General features: G+C 40.8%; 1 protein-coding gene across 4 annotated transcripts in view; it reads left to right on the plus strand.

Annotated features, from left to right (window-relative positions):
• Positions 1-13077, plus strand: part of LOC149197884 (Tetratricopeptide repeat (TPR)-like superfamily protein) — a 235322-nt gene that overhangs the window by 206175 nt on the left and 16070 nt on the right. The gene's annotated exons all lie outside the window — the stretch shown is intronic.

Here is a 13077-nt window from a genome sequence, read left to right on the forward strand (position 1 = left end):
CCATAGGGTGACTCACCCTCCTCTAGTGGTGCGCTATGTACAGGGTAAATGGTTCATCTTCCCCTATGATACCCCATGGTGGCATATGCATAGGCTGAGTGGTTCACCCTCCCCTATGGCATATGAGCAGGATGGATGGTTCACCTCCTGCCGGCACATCCTACCCATGCAGTCCGAGATTCATGGGAAGTACCTCTCATCTGGCCAATGTGTAGGGAAATGAGGATAGGGGCCACAGTACTACCGATGGACGCATCGTGTACCTCTGTTTTTAAAAATGGCTAGTTCAAAACTGACTCGGCTGAGTTGGTCTGAGTCATACCCCCACCGGGTCGACTTGGCCTTTGAACCGGAATGATCGACCGAGTTGTTACTGAGCCGGCTGAGTTGGCTAACAACTCGGTCGACTCGGTAACAACTCGTCCAGCTTGGCCGAGTTCGAGCCAACTCGGCCGGCTCGGTAACAACTTGTCCGGCTCGGCCGAGTCCGAGCCAACTCGGCCGGCTCGATGACAGTGGCCCAAAAAAGTCAGAACAACACATTTTTTTTTTTGGAATTTGTTTTTTGGGGACCCCAAAGCCATTTCTAATATGCCTTTAGGTTCTTTGGGGTCCACTCCCCTCTCCTAAACTCTATAAAATCCACCCAACCCCTCTCATTTCCTCACAACCATCTCATTGCATTTGAGTGAGAGTTTGTGAGGAGTTGTGGAGTTTGTTTTTGGAGCAGCAGTGAGGAGTCTTGGGCAAGCATTGTAGTAGGAGTGAGGAGCTTCTTGGGCAGCCATTGGAGCAGCATTGAGGAGTTGGTTTGTTGGAGCAACCTTGAGGAGGCAGTTTGTGCTTAGAGGTATTTTTTTTCACTTGTAAAAATCTGTTTTTGCTTATTTATTTTTTTGTGCAAATCTGGAAATTGAAAAGAGTGTTTTTTGTGAAAGAAATGAACATTGAAGCAATGTTTTTTTTTTGTTTTCATTTTCAGATTTTTTCCTTTGATTTCCAAGTGAAAACATGGCACCTAGAGTGAAAGATGCTGCTTGGGCATATTTGAAATGATTGATAGTAAAATGCATTGTAAATTTTGCCATAGAAAAATTAAGGAAGGTCCTGGGGGCATTAATAGGCTGAAACAACACTTGGCAGGAATTAGAGGCCAAATTACTCCATGTGAATCACCAGAAATTGGGGAGATTAGGAAGGATTTGTCAGCCAACTTTGAGAAGTTTAAAGAAGAAAAGGCTAGGCAAAAAGAATTAGAGGCTAAAATTGAGAGGAAGAGGAGTATACAAAAAATGATGGCTACCAACCCCCATTTTGATTTTGATGGTTCTTCTTCTATCCCTTGTACTGATGCATTCAACCCCTTCCGTTATGTTCCTCCCTCTTTGGAGTCTATTCAAGAAAAGGGTAAGGGTAAAATGAAAAAGAAGGGTGATATGAATATTAGAAGTTATTTCACTGTCACACCCTCCTCTCCATCAGATGCACATGGTCCTCAAGCTATTAGAACTTTGCAGCCCACTTTAGATGACCATTTGAAGAAAGAATTGAGGGAGACTGCTTGTGATTATGTTAAAATTGGCAACTAGGGCAAAACTTCATGTGGGTCATCTTATTCATGGCTGATAATATTTTTATTAGATTCCTCTCATAAAGATCATCCGATTCCGATAAGTATTCATGGAGATATGAACTTATTTTGATTATGGAATTATTATCAAGCCGACCTACAACTCATGTAGGCTTAGAAGCCCAACAGTCGCATCTATTCACCCACCAACGTTGTGTATAAATATAAGAGGACTTTTCCTCATTTGGACTCACTTATCTCATCACATCTCTCTCTCTCTCTCTACTGTGCAGAAATGAGTCTCTTCTCTACTGCGCTGAAATGGGTCTCTCTCTCACACAATTGAAGCCGGAAACTGCTGAATTTGAAGCTGCAACTGCAGAAGTAAAGATTGACTTGCATGGCCTAGAAGATCTCCTCTTTGGAACTGCGCTGTAGGTTCATCTGAACCTCTTATGAAAGCCACAACTTTTGGTGGTGGAATGAAGTCAATTCGACGAACGGTTTGCAAGATATCGACTGCCCTAGTTTGAAGCCCGAAACTGCTGAAACTGAAGCTGCAACTACAGAAGTAAAGATTGACCTGCGTGGTCTAGAAGATCTCCTCATCTGAACTGCGCTGTAGGTTCATCTGAACCTCCTCTAGAAGCCGAAACTTTTGGTGGTGGAATGAAGTCAATCCGACGGTCGTTTTGTGAGATATCGTTTGCCCTAGTTTGATAATGAAGCCGCTAATGCTGATGCTGCTGATCTAGGGTTTGCTACTGCTGATATGAATCAGATTTATTGTACTATTTCTCTCTGCTGAATTATTGAAGATAAAAGAAGATTTGATCAAAGGGTTTCCCCACACATTGTGGGGTTTGTCCCTGGCTAGCCGCCACATCTTGTGTCTCTTGTCTTGGCTTGTTTTTTGTCAATCATTTAATGTTCTATCTGCACTTTACTTTATGTATATGTGATTGCTAATCTGTGGAATATAATAAGAAAAAGAAGTAAATTGTTATAAGCATAGAACATACCATAACTTAACAGATTACATATGTAGATGGTGGTATGATGCTGATATCCCCTTCAATGCTTCCTGTTCACCATATTATGAGCCTATGTTTGATGCCATACATGCTGCTGGAAAAGGCTTCAAAGGCCCTACTATGCATGACATAAGGGGGTATTGTTTGCAGAAATAAATTGCCTCCATTAATGAGTATTTGAAAGATTTCAAGGACTCATGGGCAAGAACAGGATGTGCCATCATGTCAGATGGATGGACTGATCAAAGGAACCATACCATCGTAAACTTTCTTATCTTCTGCCCATAGGGAACTACATTTCTAAAATCAGTTGATGCATCTGATAAGGTAAAAGATGGACAATTTTTGTTTTAGCTATTGGATGAGGTTGTTGAGGAGGTGGGGGTGGCTAATGTTGTTCAAGTCATCACAGATAATGCCTCTAACTATGTTCTTGCTGGTAAACTGTTAGAGGAGAAACACAAAACTATCTTTTGGACCCCATGTGCTGCACATTGCATAGACCTAATGCTTGAGGATAGTGGAAATTTAGATTGGGTCAAAAACACTATAGATCATGCCAAAAGCATAACAAAATTTATCTACAATCATTCATGGATTTTGAGCCTTAAGAGGAGACACACAGGGGGCATGGATATTATCAGGCCTGCCATCACTAGATTTGCTACTCATTTTTTGACATTGCAATCTATGCTTTCACAACATAGAAACTTGCCAAAGATACTTTCTAGTGAAGAATGGAATCAAATCCAGTGGTCTCACAAACAGGATGGCAGAGAATTGAAAAAGAAAGTTAATGAAGAAATATTTTGGAGAAACGCAATAGAGATTGTGAAGGTTGTTGAGCCATTGGTTAAGGTGTTGCGGTTGGTGGATGGGGAAAGATTGGCTATGGGCTTCATTTATGAGGCTATGGATCAAGCAAAGGAGCAAATAAAGAGGGCATACAAGGATAAAGTGGCTAGGTATGGGCCCATTTGGGCAATCATTGATGAAAGATGGAACAATCAACCCCATCGCCCTATACATGCAGCTGGGTATTTTTTGAACCCACGGTATCATTATAAAGCTCTGGCGGCAGGAGCTTTGAAGGGGGAGGTTAGAGATGGATTGATTGGCTGCATTGATCGCATGATCCCATTGGAGCGTGATCAACTAGAGATACACTGACATGTCACAACCTTCAGCAAAGCCATAGGTACCTTTGGGAAGAACCTAGCAAAGATTGTAAGGGAAGCAGATGAGGTAGGTAAACAAAAATTTCAATTTTCAAATTCTTAATACTTATTTTGTTAAATTGTTTATAATTTGAAAGTTGGATATAATTTGTAATTTTGTTGAGCTAACTCATTACACTCCTATGTTTTTTGCAGCACAATGGTGGGAGGCTTTTGGTAGCCATTGTCCTGAATTGCAGAAGTTTGCAATTTGTATTTTGAGTCAAACTTGCAGTGCTACTGCGTGTGAGTGCAATTGGTTTGTCTTTGAGAGGATTCACATGAAGAAGAGAAATTGTTTGAGATAAAAATTTAAAAACGGTTAAATGATCTAGTCTATGTCCAATACAACCTCCGGCTCAGACGCAACCAATTGCTAAACAAAAGAGTTGATTCAGATCCCACATTGATCCAACACCAGATTGGGTAGTGGAGAGTCATCTAGCAGAGTCTGATTTTGATGAGGATCTTGATTTGGATTTACAGGTGGAGGCATGACTCGAACATAATGTTCAGTTGAATGTAGATCCACTTGTACCAGCCTCAGGGCCAACCCCAAGTCATCCAGTTGCAGACGCTTCCTCTGCTCAGCCACGACAGAAGCACATATCACGTCTATCTCAGCTTGCAGCTGCTGCACAGCCTGCTAGTGCTACCACTTCTACAGTTGCAGTTGGAGATGATGATGAGGAGGAGCCATGGGCTGACATGTTTGACTCTGATCCAGAGGTTGAGCCAGATGAGCTTGGCTCCTCTAGTAGTTAGCCACTAGTACTGGTCACAATTTACTTTTGTTGTAGAGGCCATTTCTAGCCTCCTTGGTTATGTGTTTTTGTTTTGATATCTATATCATCATCATCATGTATTGGACAATGCACTCGGTGCCATTTTGATATAATGGATATAGTCATGAGCCTATTTTGATCATATGTTGTCTTCTATCTATATTTTGATGCTGTGTGTTTGGAAACATGAATGAAAATCTTTAAAATTATGTTTTTTTATAAAAAAAATAAATATTTAATGTATTTTTTACAACGACCGAGTCATTGAAATCGAGCCGGCTTAGTCGATACCGAGTCGGAGTCGGAGTCGAAGTCGACCCTTGGCCGAGTCGGAGTTTTAAAACATTGTCGTGTACTACTGTACTCCCTATGCTAGGATGCTGATATTGATCTAGGATTAATGGAAACTGACTACGGGTCAGTTAAGAGTGGTATGACACACTCTTTGTTGTTGGAGACTGACTTTGGGTCAATGGAGAATGGTATGATACATTCTCGATCATTTCTTCTTTCTTCATGGTTCAACAGAGCAGAGCAGTGCAGTGACAGGAATGGGACAGATTGTTAGACAGTTTGACAGGAGATGTTCTCCCTGGTTAAGAGGGAGTGTTAAATTTGGCAACTAGGGCCAAACATCACTTTGGACAACTCTTATTAGGCAACTGATATTTTTCTTGGATTCCTCTTTCTAAGAGGTGTAGGATTGATCTAAAGATCATCCCATTTTGACATGTACAAATGAAGTTAGGAATTTATTTTGATTATGGACAAATTGTCAAGGTCGGCTAGCCATCAAATTAGCCTCCTCCAGCCTTCAACCTTGCATGTAAATACAAGGTGCCTCCTACTCATTTTGGCATCTCATCTCATTTATCTTTCTCTCTCTCATCTTAATTGGGTATGGATTTTTGGGCCTCTCTCTCTCTCTCCACACGTGTGAAAGGAAGACTGTCTTTTCTAGCTGTCGCGTTGACCAGATTTGATCGAAATTTCAGGAGGCCAAAATTTCAAGAGGCTGAATTTGACGAGTGTTGACCTTGTTTGACTTCGGTTTTGTGAGGGAGACTTATGTTTGGGCAGGTCGCTGTTCTGGGCACAAAAACCAAGGCCGTTTGATCCTTGCGTTGACCAGCCTTGACTGCCCTAATTCAAGTTGCTGCGTTGAATTTTATTGACTAGATTTGACTGGTTATTTTCGAATTGTTTTGGGTTGCATTATCTTGTTGTTGGAGGCCGAGTTGACCAAGGTTGACCAAGTTGTTTTGGAGATCAATTTCAACACTGTTGACCAACATTGACTTTCTAGTGGGGGCTTTTTGTTTCTGCTGTTTTGACTGATCAGTTTGGGCAAGTGAATATTGTAAATTGTACTCTCTCTGTCTGCTGAACTTTTGAAGAATTATAAGAAGAATTGATCAAGGGTTTCCCCACATTGGGGTTTGTCCCTAGCTGGTGCCATATCTTGTGTCCTCTTGTGTTGGCTTGTCTTCTACTGTTGTTGTTTATGTTCTATCTGCATTTTACTGTCATGTTGATGTGATTGCTATAATGGTTATGATATTGGGCTAATAAAGAAAATTGAAGTAAAATTGCACTAAGCATAGAACATACCATTGTTATCTACCAACAACAATGACTTCTAATCTTTTGTCATCTCTATGAGTGAGAAAGTGGATGGCATTCTTGATAGAGCATTTGCCACTATGTTATTCTTGCCTTTGACATATTCTATCTCAAAGTCGTAGGCCTGCAACTTGCTTATCCACTTTTGCTACCTCTCACTCAGTTATTTCTACCCCATGATGAATTTCAAGCTGTTGTGGTCCGTTTTTACCTTAAATTTGCCTCCTACCAAATACTGGTTGAATTTGGCCAATGCACGCATTATGGCCAGCTTCTCCTTATCACATATCAAATAGTGTAGCTCATAATCTCTAAGCTTGCGACTTCCGAATGCTATGGGGTGTTGATTCTACATAAGGACCACTCCTATTCCTGTTCCCGAAGCATCGCATTCCAGCACAAGTCGTTGGGTGAAATCAGGTAAAGCAAGCACATGGCAAGTGCTCATTACCCTCATTCTAACAAATGTTTCTTGTGCTTTCTCCGACCCACTAAACACCCCCTTTTTGGTGAGATTTGTAAGAGGGGTTGTTAACTGTGAGAGCCCCTTAACAAATTCCCTGTAATAAGTGCAAAGTCCAAGGAAGCTCTTCAACTCTGTGACATTGTTTGGGGTGGGCCACTTGATGATTGTCCAAATTTTCTCCTGATGCACCCATACCTCCTTGTGACCATTAATATGCCCTAGGTAGAGCATCTCTGTCATTGCCAAACTCACACTTGGATTCTTTTGCATAAAATTCCTTTTCCTCCAAAATGCCCAACACCTCGTCAAAGTGCCTCAAGTGGTCCCCCCATGTCTTGCTGTAGACCAATATGTCATTGAAGAAGACCAACAAGTACTTCCGCAACTGATTTTTAAATATATGGTTCATATAGGACTGAAAATTCGTGGGAGCGTTGGTTAGCCCAAATGGCATGACCAGAAACTCAGTGTCCATAGGGGCACTTGAAAGCAGTCTTCAGGATGTCTTGCTCTCGAACCCGGATTTGATGGTAGCCGGAATGAAGATCTATCTTCAAAAAATATTTGGCCCCCTTCAACTCATCGATCCTGGGAATAAGATACCGGTTCTTGATTGTTTTCTTATTGAGAGCTCGATAGACTATACACATCTGCAAGGTGATGTCCTTCTTCTTAGCCATAAACACTGAAGAAGCGAACAGACTAGAGCTCAGGTGAATATGGCCCAATCTCAGTGGCTCTTTTATGGCCTTTTGTATTTCATCTTTATAGGATTTGGTCAATAAGGAGTGGTTATTACTTGCTTGCACACCCTCCTCGAGTTCTACAACATGCTCAAAGCCTCTATCTGGTGGTCTACCTGGAGGAATATCAACAAAAACCTTATGGTATTTACGAAGTAATACGTGTATTGTCATCTGAGTGTGGTTGTGGCTGTTCTGATTGTTTGTTATCTGTAATAAGGCACTCTATTGCCCACTCGACATCACTACGTTTCAACTTTCAATACAACCTCCATGTGGTTGGACAACACGAGCTTTGGTGGGTATTTATGCATGGCTCTGAAGACTACCCCTTTGCCATTTATTGGATCATTGAAATCCATTTCTATGTTCCGCTGATTCTGTGGTGTACTTACCTATGTAATAAAGTCACTGACACCCCAACACCACATTAGCATCTGGCACATCCACTACGAAGAAGTCATCTGTCACTGTATAGTTTCCTATGGTGAGCTGTAGCTTGGGGATGTACTTGTTGTAGTCCATCTGATGTTTCCCGGGTATGATGATTGTAAAACCATCGAATTTTGTTGTAGGAATTGGCCTTCGTTCCACCATCTCTACATCTATGAAGTTGTGAGAAGCCCCACCATCAACTAGTACTGTCACTAGGGAATCCCGACATAGAGGCAAGAATAGGAGCTTTGCCCTTTGCATGCGAGGACTCACCTCCAACGGTCTGGTGCATCTGCTCTTGTATTTGCCCTTGTGCTAGTCCCTGTACCGGTCTGTGTGCCTGCTCCTCATCATTCTCATCACTGTCACTCTTTGAGTACACCTCAATGTAGTGGGCCTTGCTTGCTTTGTCTTTGCTTGCACACTTGTGCCTCGGTGCCCAAGGTTCTTGACAACTGAAACAAAGTTTGTTCTTCCTCGACCCTTTTTGGGTCTCCTCATCCAACTTTGGTTTCCCGGTCTACTCCTTTTGAAAGGGCTTGACCTCTTTACCCTTTTGAGGGAAAGAAGGTTTAGGAGTGAATTTATTTTTGGAAGTTGCATTTTATAAGTCCCTAGTTTTATTGATTGTTTCACGAAGTGTGTTGGGTTCAAAACTCTTGACCCATCCACGTAGAGGTTTTGCCAGCCCCTCTACAAATAGCATCACCAATCTAGCCTCTGAAATATCTGTGACCATGACCACCAGTCTCAAAAACTCTGCAATATAAGCCTCCAGACTACCTGCCTGCTTGAGTTGTGCCAACTCTCTAAAATGTATCTTCGGATCCTTCCTGTCAAAGTGCTTAATAAGCCTTTGCGTGAGCTCTGTGTATGAGGTGATGTTGTTATGCTCCAACGTCACTAATCCGTGGTACCACCATTCATGGGCCTCACCATCTAAGTGCAGGGTGGCCAATTTGATAGCCTCCTCCTCTGTCATATGATGTAGTTGAAAATAAGTGTCCAATTTTTGCACCCATGATCGAGCTGATTATTTGGACGACCCATCAAAACAGGGGATGGTCACCTTCCCCAGTGTTTTCTGTAGCTCCTGATTCTGCCTTGGAAACCTTTGAGATGATTTGGGCCTGCTCTTTAACTGAAGGTGACAGAAATTAGTGAAGCTCATGGCAGTGTGAAAATCCCGTACTAGAGATTGATACTGTTCCATGTAATCTGCATAAGGGATTCCCAAATCAGCCTGCTCTGTTAAGTCTTCTGCAGCCTGTTGCACAAACTGAGGGATATTGGGTTTGGCCATTTTACTAGCAATGTGTGACTGGTTCTGCACATGGTTACAGGTTTGACTTCCCTCAACACTGTTGGACCCTTCCCCATTCAATGGCTCCTTCCCAGTGGAAGTTCTTGTGTTTGTTATAACCTTTCATCATATCTACCATCTCTTTTTGGCCCTTGGCCAAGTCATTTATGGCCTTGAGCAAGCTATTAAAAGCTTGTCCCTCCTTATCTCCCATATCTGGTCTTTCAAACTCAGGTGTTTTCTCTATTCCGTTATCCCTTTTTGGTGTCTCTTCACTTTCTGTATCAGGGATATCTTCCTTTGTACGGGGAGTTGGTTAAGTATGTTTTCTCTTATATGTTATCCCTTTATAGAGATTTTCTTCTGTCATGAATTTTCCAGCCAACTGCTTTCATGCCAAACCTACAGGCTGAGCCAAGATTAAGGCTCTGATACCACTGTAAAATCCCGATTAAGAAAAAGCCACAATTTTTTTGTTTTGAACAGTCAGGTACACTTTGCTGTAGATGAGCTACTTTAGTCTCCTCAATTCCCTTCTTTAATGAGTTTAGGATTGTCTTTTCATCTTCGCCTTCCCTTTTGTCTTTTCATCTTCACCTTTCCTTTTCTCTCTTTATTTTTTATTTTTATTTTTATTAAATTCACATTTATAAAGTCACTTTATGATACTCCACTTTATAAAGTTAAAGTGACATTCAACTTGCGTAGGAAATATCATTCTCCTTCTTTAATAAAGTCTCCTTAGGCAAATTTAAGTCCCCTTATTAATTATTCCACTGCTTTAGCCTATGGGAACCACTTTAGGCTAGCGGACTCAATCATAAGCTTCCTATGGGGACAGGGACATTACAATGGGCCTATATTAATATGCATAAGGCTACAATACTAATATTATGACACAATTCGACCAAATACCAGAAGTGCCTTTTTTTATACTTATAATTATTGCCATTGTATATTCTATTATAAGAAGGTTTGAACTTTGACCAAATCAACAAGGAAAGGAACGATTTACCTTGTTGCATCAAAAGAAGTGAGATGCATTCTACAATCCGTGATTGAAGAGATTGTAATGTTCGTCCCATGTTTGTAATGCTGACATCAGCATATATTCTTCCAATATAAAACATAGGATAAAAAATCATAAAAAAATGGTTGCATCATAAATTTTTACAATGTTAGACCTCAAACAAAAATTTGGTCTGAGAAAATTAGAAAAAATCTGAAACATCGGTAAAAATGGGAATAAATGGTAAAAGATTGGCAAGTTGACTTGTAGTTTCTTAAATTGCCGATATTTTTTTCTATTTCAAACTCATTTGTTTTTGCAACCATTTGGGAATGAGAGGAAAGGTGGTTACCATCATCAACAACCAGTATTAGGAGGGCCAGACCTTTGTTTTCATCACCATCAGATTTTTGTTTTTTTTTATTGGAGCAGGGATCAAGATCATTGTAGAAATGATTTTGACAATTTACTTGATTAGATTCCAAAAGTTACCCTAATTATTTATATTGATCTTATTATCTGTTGAATGGTGTTGTCATTGATGTCAAAGTCAGCCATTGGTGCATCCTCCTTGGAAGTAGTGAAGGAAAGAAGGGAATTCTTGACCTGAATGCTTGAACACTTTGACATGAACACTTTTAATATAAGTCAGTGGATTGCACTAACTGGAAGTTCCAGTGGGCAAGAAACCCTGGAAGAAAGAAAAGGAAGCCCCATTTTCCCCGCTACTGTCAAGGAAAATGAGTGAGAAATTGCATGCTAGATCTTCACCATCGTGCAGCCCTCGTCACGTCATTTCTTCCTGGAGCTGGCATGCCACGTGGGTCCTCTCAATTGAGGAGATATGCTCCTTTGAAGTTAGAGTATCATTTGAAGTTAGAGTACCCAAAAGTATGGGACAATTCACCCAAAGCCAGCAAAATAATAACAAATTATAATAACGTGGCCTTCAAGCATGCATGGGTTGAAGTCTGTGATCTGTTGATTAAACTTATGTTGTTGCGTGCTTGAGCTTGTTGTTCTGTTTTAGCGTAATAAGGAAGCATGGTCACATAGCTCGGAAGGATCTCTGCTGGTAATCAAATTTAATATCTCAGTTGCTTGGTAATGACCGTGGTCAGAAGAATTATGGCAAGAACCTAACGATCTAAGGCCAAGTTCATGTTTGAGGTCCCTCTAGCTCATATATGGTACAAGTTTGAGCTTCGTTAAGTGACATCGTTCTGAGCTTTGTTAAATCAGCTGGCACATAGCTTTGATACACAATGAGCTGATTACATACGGTGTTGCATATTTCAGGATCATTAATAATATACCTATGTCGGAGTATTGGTTGCTTCATAATCATATTAAGATGGCACCGACCCATGTGGAAACAAGTTCGCATCATAATCAGATCAAAGGCTGAATGAAGGGGCCAGATCAAGATTCCATATTATAGTTGGTGAAATTGTTTCTCGAGTCTAGATGACCTCACATATGCTGTCGCACATGAATGGAGGCATACACATAGATTTCGGGACTGGAATTGTAAAGTCTATTTATGCTTGTGGCCGCAGCCTTGTGAACAAGTATAATTGTATTCAGTTTGGCTGAGATGGTGTGTGAGAGCAAATGTACTTGTAAATGCTGTGCGTTTGGATGAGAACATATTCTGAGTTCCCTGCATATATGTGTTTGCTATTGAGGTTAATCACATGTTATAGTCTGCTGCTGTATAGATAAGAGGTTAGATGGATATATGGTGAGGCTATATTGCTGGAGTTATGACTTTGTTGCCTGAGTATATTTTTGCTGGTGATATATGTCAAGTTAGTATGTTGATATATGTATGAGGGCATTATTGTGGACAGGGGTTTATGCTATTGAGGACAGAGTATACAGAGATTGATGTTTGAGATGCTGCCAACAATGTTTGTGTGATGAATGGGTAAGCCTTATTGTTGTAGCTGTTCATATGCTATTGACATATTGTCAGATTGCCACTATTAGGGTTAATTGTATGAGCTTTATATATGTTAAGCAGTGCTAGTCTGTCTTAGGGCTAAATGTAATACACATTTCTGTTGTGTTTTTTGAGATGATTGCTTGATGAGCCAGAGTGTTGTTTGGGTAGAGTATTTATTAGAGTTGGCAAAGTTTGTATGTTGCCATAAATTTAGTGCTGCTTCTAATGCCATGTACAACTGAGAGAATAGAGTTTTGTGTTGCTGCTGTGGCTATGGTTGTGTGTATGCTCCTACTAGAGTATGACTGTGTGAACCGTGTGTTGTATTAATGAGGAGGTGTTGAGTGAGAATATGTTGCTGCTGAGTCTTGTTGTGGCAAATATTTGATAGTGTTGATGTATTGGGAAGAGCTATGATTTGATGTATTATTGACCAGATTTGATCATTGAGCTATGGTTTTGTATGGCTAGAGTTTCTCAAGGTTTATTGTTGATGGGACTGTTGCTGAACAAACTAGCAGGCCTAGTATGTAGGCTAGAGCTAGAGGGCACAACAACAATTTGGGACAAAGGACCATTGTCACTACAGCCTATGTCCCTTTCTCTTCTTGGATTTTCACCAATGGGAGGAGTCCCAGACTCCCAATAACCCTCACTTGTGATTAATGTGTCTACTCTAGGGTCCAAAGTGAGGCAAGGATGGCTCATTCAATGGAAAGACTCAATTGAAGCATGAACTTTGGGAGAAGCTAGGATGGCTTTCCATGAAAACCCTCTTGAGATAAATACTATACGAGACCTAAGGTTGAGATATCTAACAAGAAAAGGGTTAATCCAAGGTCAAGATAGTCAAGAGATAAGGTTTTGAATGATATGCTTTTAAAGTACAAACCTTCAAGAAATCCCTAAGTTGAAGGGAAACTTCAGGGGTCCCACTCAGTGTT

The sequence above is a fragment of the Pinus tabuliformis genome, chromosome 2_2 (genome assembly GCF_031772625.1).
Source record: "Pinus tabuliformis cultivar Carrire ecotype Pingquan chromosome 2_2, CPIR1, whole genome shotgun sequence".
NCBI classification, from domain to species: Eukaryota; Viridiplantae; Streptophyta; class Pinopsida; order Pinales; family Pinaceae; genus Pinus; species Pinus tabuliformis.